This window comes from Pinus tabuliformis, chromosome 1_2, assembly GCF_031772625.1.
Source record: "Pinus tabuliformis cultivar Carrire ecotype Pingquan chromosome 1_2, CPIR1, whole genome shotgun sequence".
In the NCBI taxonomy this organism is placed as follows: Eukaryota; Viridiplantae; Streptophyta; class Pinopsida; order Pinales; family Pinaceae; genus Pinus; species Pinus tabuliformis.
In genome coordinates, this window is record NC_142298.1 from 243,606,712 (window position 1) to 243,622,419 (window position 15,708).

At 39.0% G+C, this 15,708-nt stretch overlaps 1 protein-coding gene across 1 annotated transcript in view; it reads left to right on the top strand.

Moving 5' to 3' along the window:
• Positions 1-15,708, top strand: part of EBS1 (EMS-MUTAGENIZED BRI1 SUPPRESSOR 1) — a 446,396-nt gene that overhangs the window by 388,055 nt on the left and 42,633 nt on the right. The gene's annotated exons all lie outside the window — the stretch shown is intronic.

Consider the following 15,708-nt stretch of genomic DNA (forward strand, 5'->3'; position numbering starts at 1 on the left):
CGGCCATGTGGTCCCTCGCCCATTTGTTATGGTCGTATGTTTGAAGGGGGCCTCCTGACCCTGGAGGCATGGCTTTTCATTGGTATAGTTAAGTAATTTTCTTTACTTTTCACTGACACTTCTGGGCATAGATTGGTGGGGGGATTCAACAGAGTGGGCTAGGTTTGTACTCTTGTCTCCTCCACTCGATTTGGTGGTTAGCCTTGTATCCTACTCTTGTGGGATCTCCTTTATTGGCCATTAGCTTCAGGTTTGGCACTTCATGGGAAATGCAAATTTTGGTTGCATGGTCCTGCTTCCCGACACCATATACATCACTCCCTTTTGCTCATTTTAACCCCATTCATCATTTTTTCCATCCGGGTCCACATGTGTCCACTGGGTCGACATAGGGTTGGCCTCCCCCTCCCCTTGTCCACACCTTGGGTCGGGATTGGAACAATGCCCCAAAGGTTGATGCAACTAAAAAGAAATGAAAAAGCACAATTTGGCCAGTCTCAACATGAAGTGTACCACAACATGCAAAAGATGGCTGGGGCATACAATTTAGCACGTGGGCAAAACCTCAACATGAGCTCCACCCCTTTTCTGTGGCCATCGCCCTGGTTCCCAGGGGCCCTAGATGAGCCCCCTCCACATTAAGCAATCCATGATAGTTCCAACTCCTAGTTGGCAATGAAATTCCCCACCTTAAAAGGGGGTACCTACTGCTATATCGTACACATCATGCTCTCATCCCCTAGAGCTCTGAGAAATTATGAAGAAAAATCAATCAAAGGGAAAAGGCATATGAAGAAGGGTGGAAAAACAAAGGCCGAGGTAACTCATGTACCACAATTTGCTCCCTCCTACACTCATGTAACCAAGTGTGTGCTTCCCTCATCATAACTACCCTTGTACCGTGACATGTGGGCTCGGGCATTCCCCTAGTCCCCACGTTGTTCCATCACTATATCACTTACCTACCACCCGATGGATATACCATGGACATGCCACCTCCTTTAAAGGTTGAAATCACTTAATAGGGTCTTTGGTTAACCCCCTTATTAAGCTTGGAGACATTTGTACATGCCAAAGCCCATTTTGAAAGGGCATGTCACCATGAAGTGCCCTATTGATTCCGTGACTTGTAAGCTCTTTTACTTGATTATTCTAATGATTTGTTGTATTGGAGGGCAAGGGGACGCATTAGATCTTATGCAGGATTGTAGGTGGGTCTCCGTTTGGGGCTTGGTCTCCCTATATAGGGTCCTAGCCCTCGAGAGAGCCACATTGGCACTTGTAGGGTGAGCGTTGAGAGCCATGGGCCTCCACCATAGCAAAGATTACTACATGGATCCCCAACATCGCTCATTAATTGCTTGTGCTCCACCTTTTGGATGAGGATGATGCACCTGGGTCACCATGCCTAGTCGACTCCACATTTGCATGATACACTTGGGAGATGTTCTAGGGTCCAAATGAGGATGTGTCACTGTAGGAGACAAAGGGAGGGCTTATGTCATCATCCTAGACTTTACAGATGGTTTACATGCATTTTCGATCCACTTGGAGACCCATGAGGATGTCCTTGAGCCCCCTCACCCACTTGGGAGCACCACAGCGACTTGCTTGGAAAGCACAGGGTCAACCCCTTGGCCATTATGTTTGGAGTCCATTTTCTCACCATGACACACTTTGGGCTTCACTAGGTTTCCTCAAAGGCCCAACGACTCATTTTATTGATCATTATGCCCTCTTGAGAGAATGATTTTTATGTTATTGAGCTATCATGGTGGGCTTGTCACCAAGGGATGTTACTATTGCACATTATTTTATTATTTGGGGCTCAATTAGGCCAATTAGGGAAATCAAACTTATTAGAGATGGTATAAATAGATGAGAGGTTATTCATTTCTCATCATCACTTGGATTTGGAATTAGTAGCTATATGGAGAATTTCACATTCCCTTTTGGAGGACGAGTTTGGTTTCATGGATGAATTTGGATGTTTGGGTACTATTCTCTTGATCTTGGAGCTTCATTCTTGTCATGATTTGATAATTGGATATACTCTTTGTACATGTAAGGGATCTCTTTTTCATGTTTATTCTTTATCATATCACATGAATGTTGCTGGGGTTTTCCCTATCTAAGTCTGAAATTTACTGCTATTGTATGCAGAATAGTGGAAATTTTGATATTTTTGAAGCACTACATCATTGCATGTGTCATGTATGAATGGGCGAATGTTCCTAGACGTTATTTTTGTTGGATATACCTTGATAAGTCATCAAACATAGCACATCGAAGTATAAAGTCCTTAGGTAGCTTCTATCATGCCCTAATTGCCATGCGAAGTTGTGTAAAGGCCTCCTTGATTGGGTTAATTCTTTCCATATCACAAATTCACCTTGAGTCCTTCTCTCCCAAAGGAAAGGCATTGATCCATTCATTGGTGGGCACTTAAACGATTATCTTTCTCGCCTCCTTCCTCTCTTTGTAGGCCTAGCCCTAATAGGTAACCTAGTGCATCAATTAAATTCCATTGTAGCCATCAAAATACGTCAATTTTATGTCCATAACTGCGCTAGGGTTTCCTCTATAGGTCCTCCAAATTTGAAGCAATTTTGATAGTGGGATCCCAGATATAGCAAGCACTAGCTCAAAGACCATTTCTTGCCCTAAGTTTCCTTTGGTTAGTGTCCTCATTGGGATCTTTGTATTCAATTCTCAAAAGAAATTTATCCTTTGGTCCCCTTCTCTCCCCTAATCAGGTCAAGTCCCTTCTTGGTTGATCAACTCTATACCCTTGACCTGGTTTGGGTCCATTTGGTCCTATGTCGTCCCACAACTTTACAACTCTAATTTCACAAAGATCACATAATGGCCAATTCTCTATAAGGATTTCCTGGTCTAGGAAGCTTCTTGACAAAATATATTCCCGAAACCTAGTCTCGAGAATCCTCTTAGCCCTTCCTAGAGAGCCCATCTCCTTGCTTTTAAATCAAGAAAGCTATCTAATTGAGTCTCTCTTGTGAATAGGGCTTAGGAATGACTCTATTTATTCCCCTTATATCGGGTCTCCTCTTCTTATAACCGACATATTCATTTTTGTGATTCCCTTATAGTGGGTCATCTCCCATCGGTGAAAGTTGTAAAGAGTAGGGAACCTTAGCTGACGTGACTCGTTGTTGCCCCTTGACCTAGTAGTTTCTCTATAGGATCTCCTCCTAGGACCCCTGCGAGTTTGAGTGGTAATATTTTGGCGTCGTTGCCAGGGACATGAGACGTGCGTCTTGTTTCCCTTATGACATTATTGATATATCATTTGGCGACTCCATTGGAAGAATGAAGCCTTAGTTCTTCATTGAACTTCAAAGTTAATTCTTGTAGGGTGAAGCAAGTATCTATCAAGGCATTTTTTAATTCACCCCGACGACTCCATTTAATTTCTAATATGCAAAATATGAAAAATCAATGTTGCCAGACTCGGAATCGGCAATAAATCGGCGAGGCAAAAGAGTGAAGAGTTCTAATTGGATCGGGAAAAAATCGGGGAAAAATTGGTGAATTCAATAAATAAAGATATACATATATATTGAATTAAAAAAACATTTTTCATTGATATTCAATAAAGCCATGTTCAAACAATGCATAATATCAATAGATGTCTAAAATTATGAGTCCAAACATGATCCAAAGTACTAAGTCCTGACTCCTAACCAGTGACTACATAGAACCAGAAGCATCTTCTTCTAAAAGTTTATAAAATACTACATACTAATCAGTAAATAATCAGTAACTGAAATCTCTTGATTGCTACTGAAATGATACGATAATGGTTTGGTATTGAAATCTCTGACAGAGCACACTGCACTCTACACCTCTATTACACTACGACTCTATTACGTGAAGTAAACTGAAACTGAAATCATGCCTCTATTACCTTCTCAGTGTATGAGTTGTGGGCCTGACCAGTGAGAAGTGAGTTACGGACCAATGTTTAATTTTTAACCTAACTAAACCATGCAATGAAAAATGCAAAAACCTCTAAAGTGAAAACCTTTGCTCACAAAGTTGAGGGTTGAAAATCCCCTCAATCGCCTAAATCACAATTAATCGGTGAGTCGCAAGTCAAACTCATGTTGACCACGAGTCAAACTTGGTCAATGTGAGTTTGAATCGCCCAGAGTTGAATCGGATCGTTTGAGGAAAGAGCAGAGTTTGACTCGTGATTAATCGCGAGTGATCGGAGATTCATGTTTCACTGTGAAAAATGGCCTGTTGTCAAGAAGAGAGTACCTGTGGCTCTCCATTTGTAAAACTCAATGATCAAGAACTTTAAAAACTACAAGAAATTGTGGACCAATATGTTGAGTTTTGTGAAGATTTGTTGGAGAACATGGATAAGGAATTCATGGTTAGGTTTCATGGAGAAACACAAAAACAACTCTACATAACAATGTGTGCTTATGAGAAAGATCCTAGTCACCTCTTTGAACTTGCTAGCCAAACCTGTGCTTTTGATATTCTAACAAAGCCCCATAGAATGTAATCAATTTGGTTATCAGTGTGACCTTGAAGAAAATCCGAGTGTGGAGGACCATCTTGGAAGTAGGGAATATATGGATGAACCTTCAACATGCAAATTTAAGGACTGAGAAGGTGCATGGCATGAGTGAAAGCCCTATTAAAGCCCATGAGGATGAACACAATGAAGTGGAGATTTTCATTCAAGAAAGGGTGCTTGAGGATATGAATATTGTAGCTCCTTGCGAAGATGACATTTCTGATTTCTTATGCATTAATGGGGGAACATGGGATATGGATAACCATCTTTTTGACAGTGACCCTATTTATGATATTGCACTACTTGCATGGGGTTGTGAGCCTCCAACTGCACTCACAAGCCTTCCTTCATGCTGTTATGACTCCAGATCTCTAGTTCTGTTCTTGCGGTCTTGGGATCTGAGCCACTTTTCTAGGCTAGTCTCTAGACCATTGCCTAAACTCCTTGTAACATTCTAGAATGATATTTCTCATAACAAAAATGCTAATCATTCAAACTTGAAGGTAGAACTTGACCTTGACTGCCTAGAACACAACAGACATTTTGTCAAACACATGGCAAACATGTAAGCTACATATCATGAGTGCATATTTGATCATAAGTGTCTATGATTCCTCTGAGAATCACCAAGAAGGCTCTATGCCCTCTCCACATAGCTGCAACAACACTTATTAGTCCATATATATTTATCAACCGTTCAATAACTAAACAAATCATGACATGAGCCATAGATAACATACATCATGTATTTAACAAATAACCAACAAATATCCAACATAGAAACCATGGAAACTGAACCATAATATCACCAACATAATCACTACGAGTATACGTGAATCGCAGTAGAAGAATAACTCGTATTAATATATTATAATACCAACAAAGTCAGGGACTTCCACATACCACTCGACCATAGATTGGGTTGAACCAAATCTCTCTGTTAGCCAATCACCCCCATGCCATATTCCAAGCATGAATGTGGGATCTTGTGGAATAAACCAAAACAAAACCAACTAGGGCTTCCAGAGGCCAAACCACCTCAACCCTCAACCATAGTGATTCCACCTCTATGGTGAGACATCACTAACATGAACCAAATTGGTCTCTACCCAAGCTGCCCAGGGCTCCAGGAACTAGTAACTCAACCCACAACCTTTCAGGGCTCCAAACTGTTTATCCAACCCGACTCTAGGGACTAGTAACTAAGCCCACTCAGAGCTCTAGAGCGTTTATCCCAACCTAGGATCCAGGACTAGTAACTCAATTCAAGTTGTTCTAGGGCTTCCAAAGCATTTGTTCCAACCCACAGCCATAGAGAACTTCAGTACCAATTAGAAAAACAACAAGTGGAAAAACCCACAACACCATGGCTATCCAAGAAATGGAAAGTCAAGGCTAAAACCATTATAAATCAAGACAATCTCCATGTCAGTGAAAACACATAACAAGAAAATCGCATGCCTATACCGTGCATCTAGAAATCAGAGAGAGAATGACACATGCAACTTGTTACCTACGAAGCAATTCATTTGTAGTTGCCGATCCAACTATTCCCTTGCGTTTTCTTGCTTTCCTTTGCCTTCTTTCTCCAATCCAAGTGAATGCTCAAGTGTTTTAAGAATGCTCCAAGATTTCTATAAGTGTGCAAGAGTGTGAGAGAATGAGAGAATGAAAGAGAGCTAGCAACTGATCCTCAAAAATCTTTTTATCATTTAGGCCTCTTTTTTCTTCATTTTTCCTTCAATTTCCTTCTCATGCAAATTTGTGTCTCTTCCCCTTTTTTTCTCCTATTTTGCTTTATTTCATAAATAAAATGCTAATTAATGCCTCTTTTCCTTTGTCAATGCCTTTGCCAATTTCCATAGCCATTAATTAATCACATGTGATACCCCATCACTATGTTTTGCCCAACATTTAGCTTGGAATATGTGTCCCATGACCTTGGTCTTATTTTATTTACATAGAAAATCAACAAGGGGATGGTACATGCTTAATCCTTTCCTTATTTTAAGAAGCATTGCAATCTCATCAAGCTAAAAATGCTCATCCTTGTCCATATCATCAACATGTTGTTTTCCTTTCCTTTCCTTGTAGGCATGATCTAGGGTTTCTTCTTCTAATGGAAACATCGATCTAGGTCTAGCTTTAGGGTTTTATCCATAAGCCCTAGGGATTTCTTATGGAAGACGTATAGTCTTCTAGGGTTTACAAACCCTACGACTTCCATCTTTCATTGACACCCTATGAATCACATCATTGGAAACCCTTCTCCTTAGCTCCTCTTGGCTTTGGAGTATCTTTCAACTTTGTTCCTGAAACTGTCTGACAAGGCTTGAATGTGAGCCCTAATCTTGGTCCTACTACTATGCTTTCTCGAGCTTAGTTCAACCTTATTCTATGATATCAATTAATTAGGAACACTTCATTTTAGGCAACCTACCAATCGATACAACTTCAACTTCAACTTCAAGCGGCGCGATACACTTCTTAAATGATTGCTCAATCTTGAGAGTCCTCTTAGATGCCATTTAAATCTCCTAGCTTAATTTCTTATAGCAATAGGGGAATCTATGTCGTTATTCACCCCAAACATACTTTTAACCATTTAGTCATTGTTGATATGAGGTTAAATCTCTCATATTAAAAGTTTTATTTTACTCCTTTAGAATCTGGCTATAATCCACCCACATAATGTTTGACCTTGTTAAATTGTTCCTCCATAATTTATGCAATTCTTTATATTACGGTAATTAAACAAATTTACTACGAATTACTTGCCACCATAATTTATGGAATTCTCTGCATACATTTAGGCAGGAGTAAAAGGTAAATATGTTGTTACATAAAGATTGTAACAACCAAAAATTTTAACACAATTTTTTTAGCAAGATGTTATGGCTTTGATGCCATGTTGATTGTTTTCTTATTTTTCAGATCTTAGTAATTATTGTCATATGATCAATAATTACACACTTGAAAAATTCTCAAGCTTAATTTTGTTTTTACGATTGAGTAAACAATTTTAGATTGATATAAGACATATGAGATATTGATGGACGTCTGATTACAATTAAGGGCCCCAATACATATACATAGTTGGGTTGTCTTTTCATTAATAGACATGCCTTTTCAATATGACATGTCTTTTTCTTATTAATTATTTATTGTACATAATATAATATATATTGTACGTTGTTCTCTAGAAGGGAATACCTTCCGCTGCTATATAAAACATCAACATTTTGTTCTAGGGCTTCTGAACCTGAAACCTCAAGTTCTCCTAGCCACTCCAAGGCAAAATAATCACATCCAAGATGATCCCGATTGACTTGTTCCCAATCCTTCTAAGGACTTGATGGATCTCTTTACAACCTTCTAGAAGCACTTGTTTTATTATTTTATTTGTATTCTAGAAGCTCTTCCCCTAGAACTTTTATTTTATTTTTATTTTAGAGGCCTCCCTTTTTATTTTATTTTAGTGACTTTTACTTCATTTTATTTAAGTCACTTTTAATATTGGAAATGGTAAATCTGCCTCTATGATTTCTTTGGCCAGTGAAAGTCAATTAAAATATGTTGGTAATATCTCCATTTTACGGGAATCGTTGGAATGCAACAAAATTAAGAATGCAATGTGCAGAAGTGGCCATGCTAAAGAAACCCTCGGACCCCATAAAACTCCTCCAAAACCCTTCAGGCTTTTTGATGATGTAATGTCACTCTTGTGACATTGCTGTCACAAACCTTGAAAATCCATCCTACCCACACCATAAATGAGAACATTACAAATCCTCCTGCCTCAAGATTGCTTGCCCTTCGACAATCCGCATTTGTCAATTGTAAAGGCATTTGTACACCAATACCAGGATAGCATATAAACGATTGTGCCCCATCATGCCTTCGTACCACCCAATCATGAATGGATCCCTTGAAACCTGGATCCCAAACAAACCTTGGACTCATCCTACCACCAATAGATCCACTGGGATCCCAATGCCACCTTGGCCATCCATCATCGCCCGTTTCCCATGGCTTCAATTGTATTTTGTTCCTGGCTATGGATGTTGCTCCATAAATTATCCACTCAGTGGGATACCAACTTAGGATCTCATGCCATTCAACCTCATGGGAAGGATCGAATAGATGAACACTCGTAGTCGGAACAAGTCTACTATGTCTATGCCACATCATGCTCAACTCATGTTGCTCCACCTTGTCAAACCATAAGACCCCTCTAGAAAACTCTACCCCTCTGGTTCCGATGTACAGAGGTGAGTTGATAGTGCTGCAGGCCTTGTCTATGTACTTCGAAAGAGGGTTGCTCGATAACTCTAGAATATGCTCCCCTGGTTGCCTAGTTAGGGATGTTAGCTGTTCTCCAATGTTAGACAACTTGGCCTCTGACTTTGCACACACAACTCCAAGCTCCTAAAGTTTACTGATCTGTTGTAAAATAGTATGTTGGAGTGTTTGGGCCTTTTTCAGCATCGCGATAAGATCTCTCTTGAGATGCACATTCTTCTCTTCACGACCAACATATGGAAGTCCTATAGGCCTGCTGGATATGTCTACACCTACTTGCACCTCATCAATAGCTTGATGCTCAACTCCATCGATCATGGCTCTAAATTGAGCCTTCAACTGGCTCTCCAAAGATGACTCATCATGCACACTATGTATGTCATACTCCCCCTCTTGTTCATGCATCTATGGGTGCTCTTCTTCTTGGCCTTCTTCACATATGGGAACAATCCACTGGTCACTACTATCATCATCTTCACATGATTGCTCGTACTCTTCAATGGACTCACCTATAATAGAAGAACCCATCTCCTCCTCATCAGAAGGATTTCCTCGTCCAAATGGCCAACAACTTGTATTGCAGCGACTTGCAAATGTCATCACGGTCTCCCATAACTGAAGATGAAATACACTGTATGTTTGTTTTGACATTGTTTGGATAATGTCCCTTAATGTTGAAGAAGCATTGGAATTAAGCAAAGTCTTTCGGTAGAAATCACATAAGAGAAATTTTTGGCCAACATGCTTCGAACCAAGTGTGGTTCATCATCAGGTTCGGATGAAGAGGCAGAGCATGGCAAAGGCTTAAATAGAGAGCAATGTAGAGACATAATTTCAAGGAACAACTATATTTGAACAATAATATATAAATTATGATATCAATTTATTAATATATTAAAAACAAATATTATTAAGTAACGACTATATTAAACGGCTAGTTTTTGAAAAATAATATTTAAATTAATTTATTAAAACCAAAATTACTAGTTTTTGAGGAATGATATTTAAATAATGATATTAGTTTATTAATTTATTAAAAAATACTAATAAGTAACGGCTATATTAAATGGATAGCTTTTGAAAAATAATATTTAAATTAATTTAGTAAAACCAAATATTACTAGTTTTTGGAAAATAATAATTATATTATGATATTAGTTTATTAGTTTAAATCTTAAGCTTCCTTTCCAATGTAGGACCCACAAAATTATCCAAACCTTGAAAGGTTTCTACTATTACCCTGAAAGCTTTCCTCATAATGTCATCCGTGTAAGGAGGTATAAGTGTAGTTAACCTTATAATCTCACTAATACAGGAAGCTAACATAAGTCTTACCCCTTCACAATGGTGCTCCAAGAACTTGTGTTGTATCAAGGCAAGCATGGATGGTTTTAGAGCCCAATTTAAGCTCCTCCAATCTGATTGGTTCACTTTGGAAAGATGTGAGTTTAGTTCCACCAATTTGAGAAGGGCTTTTACTGTCATCTTTATAACCTTCAAATCTGACTGTGCAAGGAGTTTGTTTTCGATTTCTTGTTCTTTCTGCATATCCCTTGGCTGCTCTAGCTGTAGAATAACGTGGACTCCTCTTGAGAAGGGTTTGTTGTTTTGCCTTTTTCTTTGGTTATTGCAGTCCAAATAACCAAATGATGCACTGTTGTGTTGATTTATGAGGCATGTTAAAAACTCCATTATTCAACAACTCTACTGGCACCCTAGCAGCAACATATACAAGGCCATAGAAATAATACAATAGTATTGCTATACATAACAACTATGGATAACAACAACTCCGCTCATCAAATTGTAATTCATCACACCTCAATCATCACATTGATTAACAACATACAAAATACATGACATCTCCCACTCAACCATACAACATACTATCAAATCCTCTCAACAACAACATGATAATGCATTTAGCATGTATAGGAGTCATACATGAGAAACTCAAGCAAGATACACTGACAACAATGGCAATACAACGCTATGAACTCTCTACAATACGTCGGCCATAATCTAAGGATTTAGGAACAATATATGATCACTACAACATGTATTGATGTGGCATATGTTCAAGACAACCACAATCTCCAAAGACACCTGCCCCTACATAAAAATGTTAGTCATACAAACATACAATTACCATTGATCTATGCCATATGCTCCAATGCAGCAACTAAAACCTGCACAGGTTTGCAATTATGCTTAGAATTAATGAACTTTGATCATTGTCCTTAGCAACTTTGGACCATATCTTTGATACATCACATGTTCGATCCTTTGTGATGTAAGTTTGTAGAACATGCCCAAAGTGCACTCTACTACATGTAACAACTACAATTCGTTCTGCAAAACATCTCACTCACGAGAGACTCATTACACGGGTGTCTCCATAACTACGTACATATAGCCATCAAGTTGCGATTTAGGCTCTATATGCACTTCATCAAGCTACAGGTGCATTGGCCTCTTTCAAACACTTTGACTCTAAAATTGAGCTTGATACATGAAATGGAAATACTAATAACTAGCACCCAATCGAGTCACTTCAACGCAACACATGTACACTCTGCACCAGCGGATCATCGCACAACAAAGCACGATCCATATGCATGTCACTCCATACTCTGGAAACCATCAGCTACACGCATTACTCTGCCCTCTACTAACACGGAGATACCACGTGAATGTAATTACACTCAAAAAATTTCTTCGTCCAATACACATCGCAGGGCATCTTAAACCTTCCTCACATAGACTGGCACACACACCTGGGTCAAATACCTCATGTGCACGACTCCACTGCCAGATGTGCAACTTTGCAACCAAACGAAGATATTAACTCATGATCAACTTGCCATCCACATGGAGCTATCTCATCCATGCCAAAGCACCTTTACTGCTGAACCTTCTGCTCCATGTCTTAGGTAATAATGTTGCTTCCTAGCTCCCTCCTAAAGCTGATCCTTGTGCACACTTCGATCCAACCGTGCATCAACTGATACCATGCTGAAAATCCCATTGTACCCCAGACCTTGTTTATGTCTAGACTAGATCATAAACACACTGAAGGTACTCAACTATGAAGCACTTTGTTGCAACCTTTTGGCTTGTTTGGGCATATTCATGAGGCCTTTCGGTCCTCTATAAGGGCTTGAACCCTCTCTCTGCTCAGACCCTTTACTCATTGCGACTAGATTTCTGCTCAAACAGATTGCGCCCAGGCTATTATAACATAACTTGGCCCTGTACTTAGTGACAAAACTCGTCCTCTCTTTGACAAAACTAGACATACACGAATTAGCTTCTCAACTCACTTGTTGAATGGTTATCTCCTTGCCCAATTATCTTTCTCTAGGCTGCGGCTTCATTAGGTAAGTGATTCTCTCACAAGAATGGATCTTGCACTCATCACTTGTATCGAATGATTTCCCATGGGTCTCTTATTTATACTTTTGTGTGATTGATCTTGGGGGATTTCATTGTTCATAGAGAAACCCCTAGTTTACCACTCAATCATTAATTAGATTAATAAAACATTAACTTAGGTTTTGAACCCACAACTTTGGGTCAAAACCCTAATCACTTGGGTAACTTTCCCAATAACATCCTTTTGTGGGTTTTCACCGCTGGGAAATACCTTTCAAGCTACACAAATTTAAACAATATACATGTGAGAAAAAGCCTAGCATGAGCTCTACCCCCCTTATTAGCCATCACCCAGTTTCTAAGGATTTCATGCTCTATCTAAATAAAGGAACTTATGAATGTCCAACCTCGATGACCGATAAATTGCTACATCTTCAAGGGGCGTTGGAAAAGCATAAAGAAAGCTAGGTTACCTAAGTTATGCAAGAAAGAAAGACAATTTATTAAAGTAAAAGGTGTAGTAGAGGGGTGGGAAAAGGAGGCACAGGAAAGGGGTAACCCATGCCTCCATGATTTCTCCCTCTTATCTTCATTATACTCAAGATGTTGGACTCCTCTAGCTAGTACAATGGCTGTGGTTGTCTTCCTTGAAGTCTTTCCTATTCCATGATTACATTTATCACATGCAATCTATGGATTGATGGGCCTACCTTTGAAACGCCCCTCCCCTAGGCGGCTTGAAGCACCTACTAGGGCTAATTATATAATCATCCCTGACATATGTATGATAACTTACTTACAAGTCATCATCTAGAAAGACATTTGAAGTCGAGACTTGTGTAAAGTATGTTTGTTCCCTTAGCATTGAATATGGTCCACTATGATATGTTATTGGTTTTTCTCCCTAATGATGCTGATCTCACTTGATCTCGTTAGTATGTTTTGGGTGGTTCATTACACATGCAGTATAGATCCCTTGAGGGATGGCTCGACACCTTTCTAGTACAATGAAGAGGACGTCTATTCCATCTTTGAGAGCACATATTGACACTACAACCACAATGTTGCCCTTGTTGAGATGAGCATTGGGCATTGAGGAGCCTCCATGTGGTTGTATGCCCCTTGCCACACGTCTAGATGCTAAAATGTTGATCGAAGAAGCCAAGTCATTTACTTGATTGATGATGTGCGTAGATGGACCCAATGCACCCCTATGCTAGCCTTGAAGTTGCTTGATGGGCATTTCCATGTTCCAAATCCCAGATGATGATGGAGACCACTTGAGATGGTTTGAAAGGGATAGTGCACCTGCATCACCCGTGCATGCCCTAGGAGGGTAACATAAGCCTTCTTCATGATGATGTCTTGGTGGAGGAGATGTTACTTGGAGATGTACCCATGTATTTTGATGATGCTCCTTGGTGTGAGGATCACTCTTGGACCCACTTTGTCACTTGCTTGATGGAGATGCCCATTTTTGGAGGATGGCATCATGTTGGAGAGCCTTTGCTCCCACATTATCATTTATAAAGCTTTCTTTAGGTCTATTAGCCGAGTTGAACACTTAAAGCAAACTTTTATGGCTTTTTCATTATAAATTAATGAAAAATGATTCGGTTGCCATCATATAAATAGAGAGAACTCATTTTCATTCTATCATCACTACACACACACATCTCTCTTCTCTTGAGTGAGTGTACATTAGTTCTTTCCTCTTTTTCTCTTTGACACAATAGTTAAATGAGCAAAGTGATTCTGCTTGAATTGTGCATGTTTAATGCGATCTCTTCAATTTTGCATGCTATTTTCTGAAATTATGGTTTTCCTTGTGCCATATTAAACAATACAATATCTTTCATGAACTCTTGGTTCTATGTGATTATATAAAATTGTCATTCAAGAATCCATTAAAGTAACTTGTTTTCATGCATGGTTTGACTTTACATCTCTTATGAAAGAAGTCGTTAGGGTTTCTTAGAGAAGCAAATTAGGCTTCCACCATTTCTATCCATGTCCTTCCATCATTTACCTCACCTTAATTGACTCCATTGCCCAATTGAATAGAGGCACTAGTCTAGTTGTGGGGATCTCCTTTAAACTTTTTTCTTTTCCTTGTTTCTTGGTAACTAGGGTTAGGATTTGGTCTAAATCTGCGTTTTAGAACGATTTTACATCTATATGTTATTGTCTTATTGGTAGAAATTGTACTTAATAAATTTCAAAAGGTAAATCTAGCATTACTTGCATGTTTTACCCCCTAAAAGTAGGGCTGACATCTAGACATTTATTGTTGCTACATGCATCTTCAACCATAAAAGCCTGAAGTTGACCTATCCCTTGCTTGCCTCTTGGATCACATATAATCCTTTGTTGATCTTAATTTCTGGAAGGCTATTTCCTTGCTATTATATGCTATTGCATGCTGTAAATCTGCATAACTCTTCTAATTAGTTTATTGGGGTTAGTGGAAAGTGTATTCGAATATTTGTATCTCTTATGTTGGCCTCCAAGGCTTTGACAATACTTTCTTTCGTAACCATTAGACTTTTCTCACCCTTGAGGCTTGAAACCTTCTTTATTGAAGACATGTCTAGGTGATTTATTTGCAAGCTCCTTAGTGAGCCCATTTGGCTTAGAACCGCAATAATCTAACCTCTAAGTCTTGCCACAGAAGCCTCAACACAAAACAGCAGGAGAGAGGCCACTGAGGTGATAGTGGTGGCTAATCTTTTTGTTGCCATAAGACATAGGTTGCCTAGTGAGGCCCTGCATTAAGCCTGTTAGATTTTGTGGTAACAGGGTTTTCAATAATTTCTTTCAAAACTTGAAAGGGAATCACGTTATCACTTCATGAGACATATCCAATAACCTACCTGAAATTTGAGAATGAGTCAATCAGTAGCTCAACTAGACAGGCGGATCTTCAATAAGAGAAATTATGTCATGTATCTGCCCCTTGTATGCATTTTGTTAATGCTGCTTCAAACTACCTGGCATTTCATTAAATTACCTGACCTGTTTCCTTCTATGTTATTTTATAATGATGGTTTGAATGATATTTTGTCATACATATTCATATGGTTGTTGGAAAGATGGCATTATTTAGGACTAATATTGCTTGGTTGGAGAAGCGCACAATAACTGTTTGATATGTTAGTTTGCGGAATTTGAGGTTTAGATGAATGCTATTTTCTGATGTTTATTTTCCTCCTATTCTGTGTGTTTCATCTGTTCAATTATTTTTTGTTTCATATGTTCAATTATTTTCTTTGTAGTTAAGGAAATGTCCTTTTATTTGCATTACACCAATTGACAATACTTTCTTTCATAACCATTAGACTCTTATCACCCTTGAGGCTTGAAACCTTCTTTATTGAAGACATTTCTAGGTGATTTATTTGGAAGCTCCTTCGTGAGCCATTTGGCTTAGAACTGCAATCATATAACGTCTAACCTCTAAGTCTTGCCATAGAAGCCTC